The sequence below is a fragment of the Pocillopora damicornis genome, chromosome 4 (assembly GCF_964200805.1).
Source record: "Pocillopora damicornis chromosome 4, jaPocDami1.2, whole genome shotgun sequence".
Classification (NCBI taxonomy): domain Eukaryota; kingdom Metazoa; phylum Cnidaria; class Anthozoa; order Scleractinia; family Pocilloporidae; genus Pocillopora; species Pocillopora damicornis.
In genome coordinates this window covers 30,216,233-30,222,531 of record NC_142673.1, presented here as the reverse complement: position 1 = coordinate 30,222,531, position 6,299 = coordinate 30,216,233, and the positions used below count along the sequence as shown (strand labels likewise).

The 6,299-nt window shown below is 40.4% G+C and overlaps 1 pseudogene; it reads right to left on the bottom strand.

Annotated features, from left to right (window-relative positions):
- Positions 1–2,613: 2,613 nt before the first annotated feature.
- LOC149047672 (uncharacterized protein KIAA1958-like) lies at positions 2,614–3,960 on the bottom strand (annotated as a pseudogene).
- Between the last annotated feature and the right edge of the window lie 2,339 nt (positions 3,961–6,299).

The window sequence follows — 6,299 nt, the reverse complement described above, 5'->3', positions numbered from 1 at the left end:
GACATGATTGTGCACACGACAGCGCTGAAAAACTCATAAGAAAGCACTTTCGTCCCCTGGAAATGTCACCAAATCGTCGGTGACCTTGATAAATAGTTCCAAGGATTGATAGAATTGCACCTGACATGATAGATCAGTTCAAAAAGAGCAATAAAAACTTACTCGCTGGTCGACTAATGAACTCCCCAGGGCTTGATGGCAGGAACATTGGACCATGTGGGCTGCGCACGCACAATTAAAAAACTACCGCCGCTGATCTTCATACTGCATCTTCAAAATCATCTCCACCGAACGAACGAAGTCACAATTCAATGGATCGAGTGTTGAACGCATACATTTAGAGCCCAGGCCTCACACGGAAAGTCAGGAATAGTTTTGCTGCTCGCTAATGCTCGCAGTAACAAAAGTTTTTATTGTAACGATTCTAACTTGGATTCCCGCCTTTGAATCAAGAAGATACGGTGTACTGCTGGTAGATTATCTTTTAAAGATGAAGTTAATTGGTGTTACATCACGATGCTTTATGACTGGGATTGGTTTAGAAAATTTGCACCACCTCTTAGTCACTCGAGTTTTGCCGCGCTCTCTTTGTCTCCATGGCATGTTTATCTTGCTGACAGTCGAAATTTCTTTTATGAATTCAATTGAATGACGCTCCATCTTATTTCGGTAGTGAATTATTGATCAGGTTAGTATGGCGTGCTGTACAGTCGGCATAACTTGATTTCGACCTTTCCTCGAATCATTCCCACAAATTGTATTTCAATTTTTATCTTTAAATGAGCTGAACAAGACTTTAACAATGCTTCCAAGAAGCTACCTAGTTTTTATTTCTCGGATATTGTGCTGTGGAGAAATTTCTGCTACTACTATCAAGATAGATATACAGACACTTATAGGCAGAAATGTGATCGTAGAAAAATGTTAATATCGTCGAGCAGCTAAGGTAGCCCGATTGATAAGATTTCATTCATTTTACGGCGCTTGTTTCTTATGAGGATGCTATCTCCTTTATCAAATCATTCTTTGCGAAAGCTTGACCAGAAGATATCAAAACCTGTTCCTAATATGGCAGTTTAAGACTGCTTTGAAAAGCATTAAATTTTAGCTTAAATAGGAACCGTGTACGCGAAAACGTTTGTAATGAACCGTTGAGAAAAGGTTCTCTCATTTACAAAATATTCCCGTCTGCGACTTTGTTGAGAGTATGAAAATGGCGACGGCAATCAAAGGATACAAAAAAAATTATTTTAAAAAGCTGGTCATGACGAACGACTGCGCGGGAAAATTTCACTGTGATTAGCGCAAACACAGCTTGTCGACACAACAACAAAAAACTTAGGATCCAAACCTTCCGCAAGTGCCGATATTTTTTTTTCGGTAATCTTTTTCTTTCAAACAGATCTGTGCCTTGAAGATGCCGTTGTATTATAAGAGGAATTTGAAATCGTTCTGAATAATTTAAGATATAGCGATAGACTAAACTGACCGCCGCTCAATTCTCGCTGGATTTGCGAGCAGATTTTCACTTGGGTTTGTTTAGGGGGAAAAGCACGCGAAATGTCGATTGTGACGTAGCAAGGGCTTTTAACAAATTTTTTTGGTTCCTCATGAGCCGTCCAGTTGCTGCCCATGTAAATGTGTATTCACGGCTTTCAGTGTCGCATGAGTTTTTCTGTTCGTAAAACGTGCGTAAAGAAAACGCATGCGAACAATTTCCACCGCCACGTAAAAATGACTGCCATGCCTTTTAACGTGAGGAAAATGTTGGCCTGTGCGTAGAAGTTGAAGCCGTGTGCAACTTAACTTGCACTCTTACGATTGCAACGTGCGTTAAACGCACGTAGTACGTAAACCTCTAAAAAAAAACGAGGAAGTAGAAATATGATAACGTTTTGTCGACGCACTTAAACGTTCATCTCAACGTACCAAAGTATGTAAATTTTATACGCACGTTTACGCGCATGGACAAAAGCAACAGTGGAAATCCTGCTTAATGTTTTGGGCGTTTGAGGGCCGCGATTTTCCTTTACATCTTGGATTTTCACCGAGAAACCGCTCAACTACAACCTCAACTGCATAACATATTCGAAGCCGCATTTTAACTCATCACTCGGACAATTCACTCAGTGTCAGTGAGGCCTTTCAACCACGCACGTATTCCAGAAAAATCCTCCGCACATTTTAATTCAAATTGAACAGCACGTTTAAATAATGGTAATTGAACTGAATGGAGTGTAATTTGGGCTGAAATCATACGCGTGATTTCAAAATCGAACGAGCGCGCAGCGCGAGTTCGATTTGAAATCACAAGTATGATTTCAGACCAAAATTGCACGACACGAGGTTCAATTACCACTTTATTACATCCATTTTGAAATCACCCAAATGCAGGACTTGGTCAATTCAAATATTTTATTGATGCAGTACTGAGCCGGTTTTTAAATAAAAAGCGGAACCGGAAACGTGTTACATCTCATTTTGTATGCAAAACAGAAAGACTTTGACGTCATGTGTCAAAAACTCAGTCAAGCGTATCAAAAGAAAGACAACTTTCATTCAAGAAATTCGAGAAGTCCTCAATAACTCAGAAAAACAGTGAAGCGTTAAAGTTCAGTCCTCGTCGTCTGACTCAATGATGTAAGCCCTTCGTTTTTTCTGTGGTTGGGGTGGAGAATTCTGGCTGTCTCTAGAAAAGAAATTGAAGGTGCAGCCTGTGTAATTCTGCGATGGAACGGGAGCAGCACAACTGAGGGCTTCCATGCGGTACTGAGACTGCAACGGAAAACGTGGTGGAAATCCTGAAAATTCAGCCGGCTGAAAACCAGGATTGGAGCCCATGGCCTGATGCATTTGGCCTTGTTGTTGGACGTGATAAATAGGAACCAGAGGTGTTCGTTTATGTTGGACTGCAATCTTGATTTGAGGCTTCATTTGCAATGTTTTGGCGGGAGACTTCGTTTGCTTGATTTTCGTTTGACACTTCTTTATATCCATTGATAATGTGAGACAGCTCTTTCCTGTGATTCTCGTCTATTTCATCGTAGTCGTCTAACGAAGATTCACGTGCATGGCCTGTTATTTCACAGATAACATTGTGCGGTTGACCAGACTTCTTCAGTTTTGATACCAATGTTTTCCTCATGCTGTGGTTCGTCATCTTCTTATTCGTCCTGAGACAGAAGGCCATGGATTTCATTAAATTGCCGTTGGTGTTTTGTCCCATTCGAACTTTGGTGTACCAAACATCTGCTGATTTAGGACGATTTATGATGCTTAGATAGAGTGGCCCTGTGTTCTTCATTCCTTCGGGTCGCTTGGACAACCAAAGCTTGAATAGCTGCACTGGACCGCTTCTTCCGCCATCGGTGCTGAACATTGCCTTTGGTGTTGTTCTTCGCCTGATGGTGAGACCACCGCTCCGCGTTTTAGTGGGACCTTCCCTGAACTCAACAACTTCAGTTCCATCTTCTCGCTGTCTTATAATTACGTCTTCCACGTATGCATCGTAGTGGCGACCACGAAATCCCAGTTGTTCTGTCAAATTTTTGAAGTTGACATTGGTCAAGACCTTTCCATTAAAATCACCCAACTGACCTTTTCCCACAGGGCTGACTCTTCTTCAGGTGTGATTGGCTGAGCTTTGTTGGGTCTCTTTCCCTTTCCTTGTTGACGCAGGGAAATTGCTTTCGCATTGAGGATTTCTTGTGAGGAGTGAAACTCTCTCGATCGCACGATGCTCAATGGATAGTTCTTCTCCTTTAGATAACGTTCAATGGCACTCTGCATGATTATAAGGGATTCTGGCTCGTAGTCATCTCCGTCCTTTTTTTTCACCTCAGCGTAAAACTTACTCAAGACCTTGTCAAGTTCTTCAGGCGCCATTGTTTCGATGGAGACATATTCAAGATGGCGGTATTGACACCAGCTTCTGAAAATATTCATCCATTGTTTTGAGGAGCGGGAAGTATTTTTATTCGAAGCGACAGACTTAAGCACCTGTATTTCATCGCTTGAAATGATAGGAAATCTTGAAACATCTAACTCTTGTAGTGGCTTTTGATTTTCTTCGTTTGTTGCTGACTCGATGGACTCGGGATCGCGCGGATTTTGAGCTTGAGAGGGTAGAAAAATCGTCAAAATATTCACCAAAATGTACACGAAAAGTGGGAAAGTCCCTGGAATGTTGGTCTTCAGCCTGAAGGATCTCATTGTCATCATTCAAAAACTGGAAAAAATTAAATTCATCCATTTTTGGGGGGGGAGAAATAAGAGTTATGGAAACAAAAGTTGCAAAATTTGCCAAATGATACTCTTTGTCTTTCATTTTCCTGCAATTTGATTGGTTACTTTAAACAAGCCTTGAAATCTGATTGGTTGTTTTGTTTTAAGTGTAACTTCCTCATTGCCTGGAAAAAAGATGTGATTTAAAGCAAAAAATGGTGCGATTTGTGAATAAATCGCACCAATTAGAGCCAATTAGATCACAGGGACCACCAGTGATTTCAAAATAGATGTAATAAAGACAGTTATCATATTATTGTTGAGATCAATGCGTCTATACTTCTGTCATTTTCTTTGAAAAGAACAAAAGTACAAAGTACTATGCTTACTATGCTTACTTAAAGTACTATGCTTACTGCAGCTGTTGTTCCCTTCACTGGGTGTTTCGTCAATGCGTATCCTCTGTCCATATAAAGCTTAAACAACCTCGCTGAAGACTCGCTACAGGCTGAAGCCTCTGTGGTTTCGAAAAAGCACTTGCATGCCAGAGAGGCTTCAGTCTTTAGCTAGTCAATTGAGAGACAAAAAACAGATCCTCGTAGACAAACTGTCGGACGTGATTAGTGATTGTCAGTGTGTTTCTCAGTGTACTTATGTAGACAATGTCTTATACGGTGGCTGAAAGTGTAGAATATGCTCTACAGATACAAACTACCTTTACTTCCGATATCAAGTTCTGAAGGCGTTGTCATAGTGTAATATATTATAATATCTAGTAGTCAGTGAAATGTTTTGATGAAATCGATTGAAAATTTACCAAAAGCAACACTTATGACATCTGTTCATACCGAAGCATGTGTCAAGTCAGTTTAACACGTTGGTAGCCGATTTCTCCGGCTATTGACAGGTTGCTGTTCTGTGGACACAATCGACGCGGAACCGAGAGAAGCAAGCTCAGGATATTTGAAATTGATTTATTAATATATGATATCAAACTCCAGGTAAAGGCATCTATTCTTTTCATCCAAAATTTTTCTGCCCAAATATTACATTGGGATACAAAACAAAACCATATGGCACAACGTACGGCACAAGCTATCAGCGGTCTTCTCTTTTGTGCGGACCTTTGTGAGAACAGTATAACATCGAACTGGATCTAAATTTAAGCGATTATTTCTTCACTTCAGAAGCCTAAAACCTTCATTTCTCCCTCAGCTTCCAGACATGGAGAGCTTATATTCTGATTTTGGAAAAAAATTCAGCTCTGCAGCGATGTTAAATGGGTGATTCACCGCGAAATGTGGCCAATTCCGACATTTGTTTTGATACCACGAATCACGATGGATGCCGCCTACGTTTCGAAGGCAATACCCAGCTATTTGTTGAATTTATCATGGATTTCACCAATTTGGTTATGAGAAAAATTCTGAAGTCAGCCATGAAGCCGGGCTGCAAAGCGGGTAAGCTGTATTTATGACGAAATCTGCTCCAGTGGTTCGATTTTGGTGTAGGCGAAAAAATCGCGAATGCTCGTACATGTGCTGATTCAAACGGTAATAACTTTTGAAAAATCGAAAACGTACAGGGGTTTTTGCATAGTTTTGCCTATAAAGGTCTAAACTTAACGGCTGTGTAGGATAGAATCGTCAACCAGGTCCCAAATCCCAAAACTTAGCGTCTAAATCAAGGTTATTTACGGCCCGGCCGATGGCGATTTCTAGTGGTCAGAATATGCTAAAATTCGCCTTTTCAAATATGTTGAGAGGGCAAATTCTAACTTTCTTGGCAAACTAGAGAGGTTTTTTAGCAATCTGATATAAATTCTGTGGCTTAACTATGCGAATCAAATATTTTACAATGTTACAAAATATGCCTATTTTTCAATTTTCGAGACGTTGCTACGGTCCCTACGGACTGGGAAATAATTATGGCCCCTAATGCAGTCAGAAAATTATTTCGAATCAAACCAAATCTAATTTAGTTCTTTCCTAGGTAAAGTCTTTCTGTTAACAGAGTTTCAGGCAAAATTATTTTTGACCCAAAATTGACCGGGTGGAAATAAGAGAGACAGCCTC